We start from the raw sequence: 17,960 nt of genomic DNA, 5'->3' as shown, positions 1-17,960 counted from the left end.
GTGTCTGATGAACATGTGACTCAGTTAGGACAGGTATCTCATGTGTAACCCCTGTAAACACACACAGGTATCTGATGAACATGTGACTCAGTTAGGGCAGGTATCTCATGTGTAACCCCTGTAAACACACACAGGTATCTGATGAACATGTGACTCAGTTAGGACAGGTATCTCATGTGTAACCCCTGTAAACACACACAGGTATCTGATGAACATGTGACTCAGTTAGGACAGGTATCTCATGTGTAACCCCTGTACACACACACAGGTGTCTGATGAACATGTGACTCAGTTAGGACAGGTATCTCATGTGAAACCCCTGTACACACACACAGGTATCTGATGAACATGTGACTCAGTTAGGGCAGGTATCTCATGTGTAACCCCTGTAAACACACACAGGTATCTGATGAACATGTGACTCAGTTAGGACAGGTATCTCATGTGTAACCCCTGTAAACACACACAGGTATCTGATGAACATGTGACTCAGTTAGGACAGGTATCTCATGTGTAACCCCTGTACACACACACAGGTGTCTGATGAACATGTGACTCAGTTAGGACAGGTATCTCATGTGAAACCCCTGTACACACACACAGGTATCTGATGAACATGTGACTCAGTTAGGGCAGGTATCTCATGTGTAACCCCTGTAAACACACACAGGTATCTGATGAACATGTGACTCAGTTAGGACAGGTATCTCATGTGTAACCCCTGTAAACACACACAGGTATCTGATGAACATGTGACTCAGTTAGGACAGGTATCTCATGTGTAACCCCTGTAAACACACACAGGTATCTGATGAACATGTGACTCAGTTAGGGCAGGTATCTCATGTGTAACCCCTGTAAACACACACAGGTGTCTGATGAACATGTGACTCAGTTAGGGCAGGTATCTCATGTGTAACCCCTGTACACACACACACAGGTGTCTGATGAACATGTGACTCAGTTAGGACAGGTATCTCATGTGTAACCCCTGTAAACACACACAGGTGTCTGATGAACATGTAACTCAGTTAGGACAGGTATCTCATGTGTAACCCCTGTAAACACACACAGGTGTCTGATGAACATGTGACTCAGTTAGGACAGGTATCTCATGTGTAACCCCTGTACACACACACAGGTGTCTGATGAACATGTAACTCAGTTAGGACAGGTATCTCATGTGTAACCCCTGTAAACACACACAGGTGTCTGATGAACATGTAACTCAGTTAGGACAGGTATCTCATGTGTAACCCCTGTAAACACACACACAGGTGTCTGATGAACATGTGACTCAGTTAGGGCAGGTATCTCATGTGTAACCCCTGTACACACACACACAGGTGTCTGATGAACATGTGACTCAGTTAGGACAGGTATCTCATGTGTAACCCCTGTAAACACACACAGGTATCTGATGAACATGTGACTCAGTTAGGACAGGTATCTCATGTGTAACCCCTGTAAACACACACAGGTATCTGATGAACATGTGACTCAGTTAGGACAGGTATCTCATGTGTAACCCCTGTACACACACACAGGTGTCTGATGAACATGTGACTCAGTTAGGACAGGTATCTCATGTGTAACCCCTGTACACACACACAGGTGTCTGATGAACATGTAACTCAGTTAGGACAGGTATCTCATGTGTAAACCCTGTAAACACACACAGGTGTCTGATGAACATGTGACTCAGTTAGGACAGGTATCTCATGTGTAACCCCTGTAAACACACACAGGTGTCTGATGAACATGTAACTCAGTTAGGACAGGTATCTCATGTGTAACCCCTGTAAACACACACAGGTGTCTGATGAACATGTAACTCAGTTAGGACAGGTATCTCATGTGTAACCCCTGTACACACACACACAGGTGTCTGATGAACATGTGACTCAGTTAGGACAGGTATCTCATGTGAAACCCCTGTACACACACACAGGTGTCTGATGAACATGTGACTCAGTTAGGACAGGTATCTCATGTGTAACCCCTGTAAACACACACACAGGTTAGGGTTAGGGTTAGGGTTAGGGTTAGGGTTAGGGTTAGGTAGGGAGGTAAAAACGACTTTCACCCTCATTAGTAACCACCCTCATTTGCATAAAGGGCATCTGATTGGCCGAATCTTAACTGTCCATATATCTGCAACGGTGTGTTTTATCTGTACGAAACTTGGTTTATATAGTAATTGATGTATGGCTAGTCGACTGGTGGTGGTTTGGTGCGCCTCTAGCGCCACCAGGTGTGTAGACACGGTACTGCACTTTATTTTTTAGATTTGTTTTTTTTTAACAGGGGTCTATTTTATAAATTTCTGTTGTATGTAGGGTTATTTTATATAGGGGTGGTCTATCCTGGTATATTTTGGGTAGGGTTTGTTTAGGTCCCGCCAGTGGTCAGTGTTTTTTGGTTTTGTTTTCTGTTTTTTTGTGCAGGTGGTGGGTAGGGTTAGCTGGTTAGGTGAGGTAGCGTGCCAGGCCTTTGGCCTTTGACCCTGCATCCATGCAGACGCCCTGACGCAAACTGAACTTGAGTTTTCCCCCAGCTGTTCACCTGTCAATGCAAAATGGTTGCATTTGCCGTGCATATCAGCACGAGTGCTGAAACAGCACCAATGCTGACAGGTAAGTGTCTATTTCTATAGATAGATTGATGGATGGAGTGATGGATGGATGGATGGATGGATGGATGGATGGATGGATGGATGGATGGATGGATGGATAGATAGGTACATGAGTTTAAACAACTTTTTGTTAAAAAAAATGTTTTTGTTAAAAAAAATGTTTTTGTTTGAAAAAGTGAATGTTTTTTAGGCCTGTGTTACATTGATGGATGGAGTGATGGAGTGATGGATGGATGGATGGATAGATAGATGAATAGATGAATATATAGATACATGAGTTTAAACCACTTTTTGTTAAAAAAAATATGTTTTTGTTTGAAAAAGTGAATGTTTTTAGGCCTGTGTTATACATGGATGGATGGAGTGATGGAGTGATGGATGGATGGATGGATGGATGGATAGATAGATAAATAGATAGATAGATGAATAGATGAATATATAGATACATGAGTTTAAACCACTTTTTGTTAAAAAAAAAAAGTTTTTGTTTGAAAAAGTGAATGTTTTTAGGCCTGTGTTATACATGGATGGATGGAGTGATGGAGTGATGGAGTGATGGAGTGATGGATGGATGGATGGATAGATAGATGGATAGATGGATAGATGGATAGATGAGTTTGATCGACTGTTTGTTCATATTTTTTTATTGTTTTGTGTTAAATATTGAAAGTAGTCTTTGGCCTAATGGTTAGTTTGGGTTTAGGGTTAGTTTGGGGCTATGGTTAGGTTAGGGTTAAAATGGCATATAGGTAGGGAGGTAAAAACGACTTTCACCCTCATTAGTAACCACCCTCATTTGCATAAAGGGCATCTGATTGGCCGAATCTTAACTGTCCATATATCTGCAACGGTGTGTTTTATCTGTACGAAACTTGGTTTATATAGTAATTGATGTATGGCTAGTCGACTGGTGGTGGTTTGGTGCGCCTCTAGCGCCACCAGGTGTGTAGACACGGTACTGCACTTTATTTTTTAGATTTGTTTTTTTTTAACAGGGGTCTATTTTATAAATTTCTGTTGTATGTAGGGTTATTTTATATAGGGGTGGTCTATCCTGGTATATTTTGGGTAGGGTTTGTTTAGGTCCCGCCAGTGGTCAGTGTTTTTTGGTTTTGTTTTCTGTTTTTTTGTGCAGGTGGTGGGTAGGGTTAGCTGGTTAGGTGAGGTAGCGTGCCAGGCCTTTGGCCTTTGACCCTGCATCCATGCAGACGCCCTGACGCAAACTGAACTTGAGTTTTCCCCCAGCTGTTCACCTGTCAATGCAAAATGGTTGCATTTGCCGTGCATATCAGCACGAGTGCTGAAACAGCACCAATGCTGACAGGTAAGTGTCTATTTCTATAGATAGATTGATGGATGGAGTGATGGATGGATGGATGGATGGATGGATGGATGGATGGATGGATGGATGGATAGATAGGTACATGAGTTTAAACAACTTTTTGTTAAAAAAAATGTTTTTGTTAAAAAAAATGTTTTTGTTTGAAAAAGTGAATGTTTTTTAGGCCTGTGTTACATTGATGGATGGAGTGATGGAGTGATGGATGGATGGATGGATAGATAGATGAATAGATTAATATATAGATACATGAGTTTAAACCACTTTTTGTTAAAAAAAATATGTTTTTGTTTGAAAAAGTGAATGTTTTTAGGCCTGTGTTATACATGGATGGATGGAGTGATGGAGTGATGGATGGATGGATGGATGGATGGATAGATAGATAAATAGATAGATAGATGAATAGATGAATATATAGATACATGAGTTTAAACCACTTTTTGTTAAAAAAAAAAGTTTTTGTTTGAAAAAGTGAATGTTTTTAGGCCTGTGTTATACATGGATGGATGGAGTGATGGAGTGATGGAGTGATGGAGTGATGGATGGATGGATGGATAGATAGATGGATAGATGGATAGATGGATAGATGAGTTTGATCGACTGTTTGTTCATATTTTTTTATTGTTTTGTGTTAAATATTGAAAGTAGTCTTTGGCCTAATGGTTAGTTTGGGTTTAGGGTTAGTTTGGGGCTATGGTTAGGTTAGGGTTAAAATGGCATATAGGTAGGGAGGTAAAAACGACTTTCACCCTCATTAGTAACCACCCTCATTTGCATAAAGGGCATCTGATTGGCCGAATCTTAACTGTCCATATATCTGCAACGGTGTGTTTTATCTGTACGAAACTTGGTTTATATAGTAATTGATGTATGGCTAGTCGACTGGTGGTGGTTTGGTGCGCCTCTAGCGCCACCAGGTGTGTAGACACGGTACTGCACTTTATTTTTTAGATTTGTTTTTTTTTAACAGGGGTCTATTTTATAAATTTCTGTTGTATGTAGGGTTATTTTATATAGGGGTGGTCTATCCTGGTATATTTTGGGTAGGGTTTGTTTAGGTCCCGCCAGTGGTCAGTGTTTTTTGGTTTTGTTTTCTGTTTTTTTGTGCAGGTGGTGGGTAGGGTTAGCTGGTTAGGTGAGGTAGCGTGCCAGGCCTTTGGCCTTTGACCCTGCATCCATGCAGACGCCCTGACGCAAACTGAACTTGAGTTTTCCCCCAGCTGTTCACCTGTCAATGCAAAATGGTTGCATTTGCCGTGCATATCAGCACGAGTGCTGAAACAGCACCAATGCTGACAGGTAAGTGTCTATTTCTATAGATAGATTGATGGATGGAGTGATGGATGGATGGATGGATGGATGGATGGATGGATGGATGGATGGATGGATAGATAGGTACATGAGTTTAAACAACTTTTTGTTAAAAAAAATGTTTTTGTTAAAAAAAATGTTTTTGTTTGAAAAAGTGAATGTTTTTTAGGCCTGTGTTACATTGATGGATGGAGTGATGGAGTGATGGATGGATGGATGGATAGATAGATGAATAGATGAATATATAGATACATGAGTTTAAACCACTTTTTGTTAAAAAAAATATGTTTTTGTTTGAAAAAGTGAATGTTTTTAGGCCTGTGTTATACATGGATGGATGGAGTGATGGAGTGATGGATGGATGGATGGATGGATGGATAGATAGATAAATAGATAGATAGATGAATAGATGAATATATAGATACATGAGTTTAAACCACTTTTTGTTAAAAAAAAAAGTTTTTGTTTGAAAAAGTGAATGTTTTTAGGCCTGTGTTATACATGGATGGATGGAGTGATGGAGTGATGGAGTGATGGAGTGATGGATGGATGGATGGATAGATAGATGGATAGATGGATAGATGGATAGATGAGTTTGATCGACTGTTTGTTCATATTTTTTTATTGTTTTGTGTTAAATATTGAAAGTAGTCTTTGGCCTAATGGTTAGTTTGGGTTTAGGGTTAGTTTGGGGCTATGGTTAGGTTAGGGTTAAAATGGCATATAGGTAGGGAGGTAAAAACGACTTTCACCCTCATTAGTAACCACCCTCATTTGCATAAAGGGCATCTGATTGGCCGAATCTTAACTGTCCATATATCTGCAACGGTGTGTTTTATCTGTACGAAACTTGGTTTATATAGTAATTGATGTATGGCTAGTCGACTGGTGGTGGTTTGGTGCGCCTCTAGCGCCACCAGGTGTGCAGACACGGTACTGCACTTTATTTTTTAGATTTGTTTTTTTTTAACAGGGGTCTATTTTATAAATTTCTGTTGTATGTAGGGTTATTTTATATAGGGGTGGTCTATCCTGGTATATTTTGGGTAGGGTTTGTTTAGGTCCCGCCAGTGGTCAGTGTTTTTTGGTTTTGTTTTCTGTTTTTTTGTGCAGGTGGTGGGTAGGGTTAGCTGGTTAGGTGAGGTAGCGTGCCAGGCCTTTGGCCTTTGACCCTGCATCCATGCAGACGCCCTGACGCAAACTGAACTTGAGTTTTCCCCCAGCTGTTCACCTGTCAATGCAAAATGGTTGCATTTGCCGTGCATATCAGCACGAGTGCTGAAACAGCACCAATGCTGACAGGTAAGTGTCTATTTCTATAGATAGATTGATGGATGGAGTGATGGATGGATGGATGGATGGATGGATGGATGGATGGATGGATGGATGGATAGATAGGTACATGAGTTTAAACAACTTTTTGTTAAAAAAAATGTTTTTGTTAAAAAAAATGTTTTTGTTTGAAAAAGTGAATGTTTTTTAGGCCTGTGTTACATTGATGGATGGAGTGATGGAGTGATGGATGGATGGATGGATAGATAGATGAATAGATGAATATATAGATACATGAGTTTAAACCACTTTTTGTTAAAAAAAATATGTTTTTGTTTGAAAAAGTGAATGTTTTTAGGCCTGTGTTATACATGGATGGATGGAGTGATGGAGTGATGGATGGATGGATGGATGGATGGATAGATAGATAAATAGATAGATAGATGAATAGATGAATATATAGATACATGAGTTTAAACCACTTTTTGTTAAAAAAAAAAGTTTTTGTTTGAAAAAGTGAATGTTTTTAGGCCTGTGTTATACATGGATGGATGGAGTGATGGAGTGATGGAGTGATGGAGTGATGGATGGATGGATGGATAGATAGATGGATAGATGGATAGATGGATAGATGAGTTTGATCGACTGTTTGTTCATATTTTTTTATTGTTTTGTGTTAAATATTGAAAGTAGTCTTTGGCCTAATGGTTAGTTTGGGTTTAGGGTTAGTTTGGGGCTATGGTTAGGTTAGGGTTAAAATGGCATATAGGTAGGGAGGTAAAAACGACTTTCACCCTCATTAGTAACCACCCTCATTTGCATAAAGGGCATCTGATTGGCCGAATCTTAACTGTCCATATATCTGCAACGGTGTGTTTTATCTGTACGAAACTTGGTTTATATAGTAATTGATGTATGGCTAGTCGACTGGTGGTGGTTTGGTGCGCCTCTAGCGCCACCAGGTGTGTAGACACGGTACTGCACTTTATTTTTTAGATTTGTTTTTTTTTAACAGGGGTCTATTTTATAAATTGCTGTTGTATGTAGGGTTATTTTATATAGGGGTGGTCTATCCTGGTATATTTTGGGTAGGGTTTGTTTAGGTCCCGCCAGTGGTCAGTGTTTTTTGGTTTTGTTTTCTGTTTTTTTGTGCAGGTGGTGGGTAGGGTTAGCTGGTTAGGTGAGGTAGCGTGCCAGGCCTTTGGCCTTTGACCCTGCATCCATGCAGACGCCCTGACGCAAACTGAACTTGAGTTTTCCCCCAGCTGTTCACCTGTCAATGCAAAATGGTTGCATTTGCCGTGCATATCAGCACGAGTGCTGAAACAGCACCAATGCTGACAGGTAAGTGTCTATTTCTATAGATAGATTGATGGATGGAGTGATGGATGGATGGATGGATGGATGGATGGATGGATGGATGGATGGATGGATGGATGGATGGATAGATAGGTACATGAGTTTAAACAACTTTTTGTTAAAAAAAATGTTTTTGTTAAAAAAAATGTTTTTGTTTGAAAAAGTGAATGTTTTTTAGGCCTGTGTTACATTGATGGATGGAGTGATGGAGTGATGGATGGATGGATGGATAGATAGATGAATAGATGAATATATAGATACATGAGTTTAAACCACTTTTTGTTAAAAAAAATATGTTTTTGTTTGAAAAAGTGAATGTTTTTAGGCCTGTGTTATACATGGATGGATGGAGTGATGGAGTGATGGATGGATGGATGGATGGATGGATAGATAGATAAATAGATAGATAGATGAATAGATGAATATATAGATACATGAGTTTAAACCACTTTTTGTTAAAAAAAAAAGTTTTTGTTTGAAAAAGTGAATGTTTTTAGGCCTGTGTTATACATGGATGGATGGAGTGATGGAGTGATGGAGTGATGGATGGATGGATGGATAGATAGATGGATAGATGGATAGATGGATAGATGAGTTTGATCGACTGTTTGTTCATATTTTTTTATTGTTTTGTGTTAAATATTGAAAGTAGTCTTTGGCCTAATGGTTAGTTTGGGTTTAGGGTTAGTTTGGGGCTATGGTTAGGTTAGGGTTAAAATGGCATATAGGTAGGGAGGTAAAAACGACTTTCACCCTCATTAGTAACCACCCTCATTTGCATAAAGGGCATCTGATTGGCCGAATCTTAACTGTCCATATATCTGCAACGGTGTGTTTTATCTGTACGAAACTTGGTTTATATAGTAATTGATGTATGGCTAGTCGACTGGTGGTGGTTTGGTGCGCCTCTAGCGCCACCAGGTGTGTAGACACGGTACTGCACTTTATTTTTTAGATTTGTTTTTTTTTAACAGGGGTCTATTTTATAAATTTCTGTTGTATGTAGGGTTATTTTATATAGGGGTGGTCTATCCTGGTATATTTTGGGTAGGGTTTGTTTAGGTCCCGCCAGTGGTCAGTGTTTTTTGGTTTTGTTTTCTGTTTTTTTGTGCAGGTGGTGGGTAGGGTTAGCTGGTTAGGTGAGGTAGCGTGCCAGGCCTTTGGCCTTTGACCCTGCATCCATGCAGACGCCCTGACGCAAACTGAACTTGAGTTTTCCCCCAGCTGTTCACCTGTCAATGCAAAATGGTTGCATTTGCCGTGCATATCAGCACGAGTGCTGAAACAGCACCAATGCTGACAGGTAAGTGTCTATTTCTATAGATAGATTGATGGATGGAGTGATGGATGGATGGATGGATGGATGGATGGATGGATGGATGGATGGATGGATGGATGGATAGATAGGTACATGAGTTTAAACAACTTTTTGTTAAAAAAAATGTTTTTGTTAAAAAAAATGTTTTTGTTTGAAAAAGTGAATGTTTTTTAGGCCTGTGTTACATTGATGGATGGAGTGATGGAGTGATGGATGGATGGATGGATAGATAGATGAATAGATGAATATATAGATACATGAGTTTAAACCACTTTTTGTTAAAAAAAATATGTTTTTGTTTGAAAAAGTGAATGTTTTTAGGCCTGTGTTATACATGGATGGATGGAGTGATGGAGTGATGGATGGATGGATGGATGGATGGATAGATAGATAAATAGATAGATAGATGAATAGATGAATATATAGATACATGAGTTTAAACCACTTTTTGTTAAAAAAAAAAAGTTTTTGTTTGAAAAAGTGAATGTTTTTAGGCCTGTGTTATACATGGATGGATGGAGTGATGGAGTGATGGAGTGATGGAGTGATGGATGGATGGATGGATAGATAGATGGATAGATGGATAGATGGATAGATGAGTTTGATCGACTGTTTGTTCATATTTTTTTATTGTTTTGTGTTAAATATTGAAAGTAGTCTTTGGCCTAATGGTTAGTTTGGGTTTAGGGTTAGTTTGGGGCTATGGTTAGGTTAGGGTTAAAATGGCATATAGGTAGGGAGGTAAAAACGACTTTCACCCTCATTAGTAACCACCCTCATTTGCATAAAGGGCATCTGATTGGCCGAATCTTAACTGTCCATATATCTGCAACGGTGTGTTTTATCTGTACGAAACTTGGTTTATATAGTAATTGATGTATGGCTAGTCGACTGGTGGTGGTTTGGTGCGCCTCTAGCGCCACCAGGTGTGTAGACACGGTACTGCACTTTATTTTTTAGATTTGTTTTTTTTTAACAGGGGTCTATTTTATAAATTTCTGTTGTATGTAGGGTTATTTTATATAGGGGTGGTCTATCCTGGTATATTTTGGGTAGGGTTTGTTTAGGTCCCGCCAGTGGTCAGTGTTTTTTGGTTTTGTTTTCTGTTTTTTTGTGCAGGTGGTGGGTAGGGTTAGCTGGTTAGGTGAGGTAGCGTGCCAGGCCTTTGGCCTTTGACCCTGCATCCATGCAGACGCCCTGACGCAAACTGAACTTGAGTTTTCCCCCAGCTGTTCACCTGTCAATGCAAAATGGTTGCATTTGCCGTGCATATCAGCACGAGTGCTGAAACAGCACCAATGCTGACAGGTAAGTGTCTATTTCTATAGATAGATTGATGGATGGAGTGATGGATGGATGGATGGATGGATGGATGGATGGATGGATGGATGGATAGATAGGTACATGAGTTTAAACAACTTTTTGTTAAAAAAAATGTTTTTGTTAAAAAAAATGTTTTTGTTTGAAAAAGTGAATGTTTTTTAGGCCTGTGTTACATTGATGGATGGAGTGATGGAGTGATGGATGGATGGATGGATAGATAGATGAATAGATTAATATATAGATACATGAGTTTAAACCACTTTTTGTTAAAAAAAATATGTTTTTGTTTGAAAAAGTGAATGTTTTTAGGCCTGTGTTATACATGGATGGATGGAGTGATGGAGTGATGGATGGATGGATGGATGGATGGATAGATAGATAAATAGATAGATAGATGAATAGATGAATATATAGATACATGAGTTTAAACCACTTTTTGTTAAAAAAAAAAGTTTTTGTTTGAAAAAGTGAATGTTTTTAGGCCTGTGTTATACATGGATGGATGGAGTGATGGAGTGATGGAGTGATGGAGTGATGGATGGATGGATGGATAGATAGATGGATAGATGGATAGATGGATAGATGAGTTTGATCGACTGTTTGTTCATATTTTTTTATTGTTTTGTGTTAAATATTGAAAGTAGTCTTTGGCCTAATGGTTAGTTTGGGTTTAGGGTTAGTTTGGGGCTATGGTTAGGTTAGGGTTAAAATGGCATATAGGTAGGGAGGTAAAAACGACTTTCACCCTCATTAGTAACCACCCTCATTTGCATAAAGGGCATCTGATTGGCCGAATCTTAACTGTCCATATATCTGCAACGGTGTGTTTTATCTGTACGAAACTTGGTTTATATAGTAATTGATGTATGGCTAGTCGACTGGTGGTGGTTTGGTGCGCCTCTAGCGCCACCAGGTGTGTAGACACGGTACTGCACTTTATTTTTTAGATTTGTTTTTTTTTAACAGGGGTCTATTTTATAAATTTCTGTTGTATGTAGGGTTATTTTATATAGGGGTGGTCTATCCTGGTATATTTTGGGTAGGGTTTGTTTAGGTCCCGCCAGTGGTCAGTGTTTTTTGGTTTTGTTTTCTGTTTTTTTGTGCAGGTGGTGGGTAGGGTTAGCTGGTTAGGTGAGGTAGCGTGCCAGGCCTTTGGCCTTTGACCCTGCATCCATGCAGACGCCCTGACGCAAACTGAACTTGAGTTTTCCCCCAGCTGTTCACCTGTCAATGCAAAATGGTTGCATTTGCCGTGCATATCAGCACGAGTGCTGAAACAGCACCAATGCTGACAGGTAAGTGTCTATTTCTATAGATAGATTGATGGATGGAGTGATGGATGGATGGATGGATGGATGGATGGATGGATGGATGGATGGATGGATAGATAGGTACATGAGTTTAAACAACTTTTTGTTAAAAAAAATGTTTTTGTTAAAAAAAATGTTTTTGTTTGAAAAAGTGAATGTTTTTTAGGCCTGTGTTACATTGATGGATGGAGTGATGGAGTGATGGATGGATGGATGGATAGATAGATGAATAGATGAATATATAGATACATGAGTTTAAACCACTTTTTGTTAAAAAAAATATGTTTTTGTTTGAAAAAGTGAATGTTTTTAGGCCTGTGTTATACATGGATGGATGGAGTGATGGAGTGATGGATGGATGGATGGATGGATGGATAGATAGATAAATAGATAGATAGATGAATAGATGAATATATAGATACATGAGTTTAAACCACTTTTTGTTAAAAAAAAAAGTTTTTGTTTGAAAAAGTGAATGTTTTTAGGCCTGTGTTATACATGGATGGATGGAGTGATGGAGTGATGGAGTGATGGAGTGATGGATGGATGGATGGATAGATAGATGGATAGATGGATAGATGGATAGATGAGTTTGATCGACTGTTTGTTCATATTTTTTTATTGTTTTGTGTTAAATATTGAAAGTAGTCTTTGGCCTAATGGTTAGTTTGGGTTTAGGGTTAGTTTGGGGCTATGGTTAGGTTAGGGTTAAAATGGCATATAGGTAGGGAGGTAAAAACGACTTTCACCCTCATTAGTAACCACCCTCATTTGCATAAAGGGCATCTGATTGGCCGAATCTTAACTGTCCATATATCTGCAACGGTGTGTTTTATCTGTACGAAACTTGGTTTATATAGTAATTGATGTATGGCTAGTCGACTGGTGGTGGTTTGGTGCGCCTCTAGCGCCACCAGGTGTGCAGACACGGTACTGCACTTTATTTTTTAGATTTGTTTTTTTTTAACAGGGGTCTATTTTATAAATTTCTGTTGTATGTAGGGTTATTTTATATAGGGGTGGTCTATCCTGGTATATTTTGGGTAGGGTTTGTTTAGGTCCCGCCAGTGGTCAGTGTTTTTTGGTTTTGTTTTCTGTTTTTTTGTGCAGGTGGTGGGTAGGGTTAGCTGGTTAGGTGAGGTAGCGTGCCAGGCCTTTGGCCTTTGACCCTGCATCCATGCAGACGCCCTGACGCAAACTGAACTTGAGTTTTCCCCCAGCTGTTCACCTGTCAATGCAAAATGGTTGCATTTGCCGTGCATATCAGCACGAGTGCTGAAACAGCACCAATGCTGACAGGTAAGTGTCTATTTCTATAGATAGATTGATGGATGGAGTGATGGATGGATGGATGGATGGATGGATGGATGGATGGATGGATGGATGGATAGATAGGTACATGAGTTTAAACAACTTTTTGTTAAAAAAAATGTTTTTGTTAAAAAAAATGTTTTTGTTTGAAAAAGTGAATGTTTTTTAGGCCTGTGTTACATTGATGGATGGAGTGATGGAGTGATGGATGGATGGATGGATAGATAGATGAATAGATGAATATATAGATACATGAGTTTAAACCACTTTTTGTTAAAAAAAATATGTTTTTGTTTGAAAAAGTGAATGTTTTTAGGCCTGTGTTATACATGGATGGATGGAGTGATGGAGTGATGGATGGATGGATGGATGGATGGATAGATAGATAAATAGATAGATAGATGAATAGATGAATATATAGATACATGAGTTTAAACCACTTTTTGTTAAAAAAAAAAGTTTTTGTTTGAAAAAGTGAATGTTTTTAGGCCTGTGTTATACATGGATGGATGGAGTGATGGAGTGATGGAGTGATGGAGTGATGGATGGATGGATGGATAGATAGATGGATAGATGGATAGATGGATAGATGAGTTTGATCGACTGTTTGTTCATATTTTTTTATTGTTTTGTGTTAAATATTGAAAGTAGTCTTTGGCCTAATGGTTAGTTTGGGTTTAGGGTTAGTTTGGGGCTATGGTTAGGTTAGGGTTAAAATGGCATATAGGTAGGGAGGTAAAAACGACTTTCACCCTCATTAGTAACCACCCTCATTTGCATAAAGGGCATCTGATTGGCCGAATCTTAACTGTCCATATATCTGCAACGGTGTGTTTTATCTGTACGAAACTTGGTTTATATAGTAATTGATGTATGGCTAGTCGACTGGTGGTGGTTTGGTGCGCCTCTAGCGCCACCAGGTGTGTAGACACGGTACTGCACTTTATTTTTTAGATTTGTTTTTTTTTAACAGGGGTCTATTTTATAAATTGCTGTTGTATGTAGGGTTATTTTATATAGGGGTGGTCTATCCTGGTATATTTTGGGTAGGGTTTGTTTAGGTCCCGCCAGTGGTCAGTGTTTTTTGGTTTTGTTTTCTGTTTTTTTGTGCAGGTGGTGGGTAGGGTTAGCTGGTTAGGTGAGGTAGCGTGCCAGGCCTTTGGCCTTTGACCCTGCATCCATGCAGACGCCCTGACGCAAACTGAACTTGAGTTTTCCCCCAGCTGTTCACCTGTCAATGCAAAATGGTTGCATTTGCCGTGCATATCAGCACGAGTGCTGAAACAGCACCAATGCTGACAGGTAAGTGTCTATTTCTATAGATAGATTGATGGATGGAGTGATGGATGGATGGATGGATGGATGGATGGATGGATGGATGGATGGATGGATGGATGGATGGATAGATAGGTACATGAGTTTAAACAACTTTTTGTTAAAAAAAATGTTTTTGTTAAAAAAAATGTTTTTGTTTGAAAAAGTGAATGTTTTTTAGGCCTGTGTTACATTGATGGATGGAGTGATGGAGTGATGGATGGATGGATGGATAGATAGATGAATAGATGAATATATAGATACATGAGTTTAAACCACTTTTTGTTAAAAAAAATATGTTTTTGTTTGAAAAAGTGAATGTTTTTAGGCCTGTGTTATACATGGATGGATGGAGTGATGGAGTGATGGATGGATGGATGGATGGATGGATAGATAGATAAATAGATAGATAGATGAATAGATGAATATATAGATACATGAGTTTAAACCACTTTTTGTTAAAAAAAAAAGTTTTTGTTTGAAAAAGTGAATGTTTTTAGGCCTGTGTTATACATGGATGGATGGAGTGATGGAGTGATGGAGTGATGGATGGATGGATGGATAGATAGATGGATAGATGGATAGATGGATAGATGAGTTTGATCGACTGTTTGTTCATATTTTTTTATTGTTTTGTGTTAAATATTGAAAGTAGTCTTTGGCCTAATGGTTAGTTTGGGTTTAGGGTTAGTTTGGGGCTATGGTTAGGTTAGGGTTAAAATGGCATATAGGTAGGGAGGTAAAAACGACTTTCACCCTCATTAGTAACCACCCTCATTTGCATAAAGGGCATCTGATTGGCCGAATCTTAACTGTCCATATATCTGCAACGGTGTGTTTTATCTGTACGAAACTTGGTTTATATAGTAATTGATGTATGGCTAGTCGACTGGTGGTGGTTTGGTGCGCCTCTAGCGCCACCAGGTGTGTAGACACGGTACTGCACTTTATTTTTTAGATTTGTTTTTTTTTAACAGGGGTCTATTTTATAAATTTCTGTTGTATGTAGGGTTATTTTATATAGGGGTGGTCTATCCTGGTATATTTTGGGTAGGGTTTGTTTAGGTCCCGCCAGTGGTCAGTGTTTTTTGGTTTTGTTTTCTGTTTTTTTGTGCAGGTGGTGGGTAGGGTTAGCTGGTTAGGTGAGGTAGCGTGCCAGGCCTTTGGCCTTTGACCCTGCATCCATGCAGACGCCCTGACGCAAACTGAACTTGAGTTTTCCCCCAGCTGTTCACCTGTCAATGCAAAATGGTTGCATTTGCCGTGCATATCAGCACGAGTGCTGAAACAGCACCAATGCTGACAGGTAAGTGTCTATTTCTATAGATAGATTGATGGATGGAGTGATGGATGGATGGATGGATGGATGGATGGATGGATGGATGGATGGATGGGTTAGGGTTAGGGTTAGGGTTAGGTAGGGAGGTAAAAACGACTTTCACCCTCATTAGTAACCACCCTCATTTGCATAAAGGGCATCTGATTGGCCGAATCTTAACTGTCCATATATCTGCAACGGTGTGTTTTATCTGTACGAAACTTGGTTTATATAGTAATTGATGTATGGCTAGTCGACTGGTGGTGGTTTGGTGCGCCTCTAGCGCCACCAGGTGTGTAGACACGGTACTGCACTTTATTTTTTAGATTTGTTTTTTTTTAACAGGGGTCTATTTTATAAATTTCTGTTGTATGTAGGGTTATTTTATATAGGGGTGGTCTATCCTGGTATATTTTGGGTAGGGTTTGTTTAGGTCCCGCCAGTGGTCAGTGTTTTTTGGTTTTGTTTTCTGTTTTTTTGTGCAGGTGGTGGGTAGGGTTAGCTGGTTAGGTGAGGTAGCGTGCCAGGCCTTTGGCCTTTGACCCTGCATCCATGCAGACGCCCTGACGCAAACTGAACTTGAGTTTTCCCCCAGCTGTTCACCTGTCAATGCAAAATGGTTGCATTTGCCGTGCATATCAGCACGAGTGCTGAAACAGCACCAATGCTGACAGGTAAGTGTCTATTTCTATAGATAGATTGATGGATGGAGTGATGGATGGATGGATGGATGGATGGATGGATGGATGGATGGATGGATGGATGGATGGATAGATAGGTACATGAGTTTAAACAACTTTTTGTTAAAAAAAATGTTTTTGTTAAAAAAAATGTTTTTGTTTGAAAAAGTGAATGTTTTTTAGGCCTGTGTTACATTGATGGATGGAGTGATGGAGTGATGGATGGATGGATGGATAGATAGATGAATAGATGAATATATAGATACATGAGTTTAAACCACTTTTTGTTAAAAAAAATATGTTTTTGTTTGAAAAAGTGAATGTTTTTAGGCCTGTGTTATACATGGATGGATGGAGTGATGGAGTGATGGATGGATGGATGGATGGATGGATAGATAGATAAATAGATAGATAGATGAATAGATGAATATATAGATACATGAGTTTAAACCACTTTTTGTTAAAAAAAAAAGTTTTTGTTTGAAAAAGTGAATGTTTTTAGGCCTGTGTTATACATGGATGGATGGAGTGATGGAGTGATGGAGTGATGGATGGATGGATGGATAGATAGATGGATAGATGGATAGATGGATAGATGAGTTTGATCGACTGTTTGTTCATATTTTTTTATTGTTTTGTGTTAAATATTGAAAGTAGTCTTTGGCCTAATGGTTAGTTTGGGTTTAGGGTTAGTTTGGGGCTATGGTTAGGTTAGGGTTAAAATGGCATATAGGTAGGGAGGTAAAAACGACTTTCACCCTCATTAGTAACCACCCTCATTTGCATAAAGGGCATCTGATTGGCCGAATCTTAACTGTCCATATATCTGCAACGGTGTGTTTTATCTGTACGAAACTTGGTTTATATAGTAATTGATGTATGGCTAGTCGACTGGTGGTGGTTTGGTGCGCCTCTAGCGCCACCAGGTGTGTAGACACGGTACTGCACTTTATTTTTTAGATTTGTTTTTTTTTAACAGGGGTCTATTTTATAAATTTCTGTTGTATGTAGGGTTATTTTATATAGGGGTGGTCTATCCTGGTATATTTTGGGTAGGGTTTGTTTAGGTCCCGCCAGTGGTCAGTGTTTTTTGGTTTTGTTTTCTGTTTTTTTGTGCAGGTGGTGGGTAGGGTTAGCTGGTTAGGTGAGGTAGCGTGCCAGGCCTTTGGCCTTTGACCCTGCATCCATGCAGACGCCCTGACGCAAACTGAACTTGAGTTTTCCCCCAGCTGTTCACCTGTCAATGCAAAATGGTTGCATTTGCCGTGCATATCAGCACGAGTGCTGAAACAGCACCAATGCTGACAGGTAAGTGTCTATTTCTATAGATAGATTGATGGATGGAGTGATGGATGGATGGATGGATGGATGGATGGATGGATGGATGGATGGATGGATGGATGGATAGATAGGTACATGAGTTTAAACAACTTTTTGTTAAAAAAAATGTTTTTGTTAAAAAAAATGTTT

This window comes from Scardinius erythrophthalmus, assembly GCF_964197995.2.
Source record: "Scardinius erythrophthalmus genome assembly, chromosome: 1".
In the NCBI taxonomy this organism is placed as follows: Eukaryota; Metazoa; Chordata; class Actinopteri; order Cypriniformes; family Leuciscidae; genus Scardinius; species Scardinius erythrophthalmus.
This window is presented reverse-complemented; position numbering follows the sequence as displayed.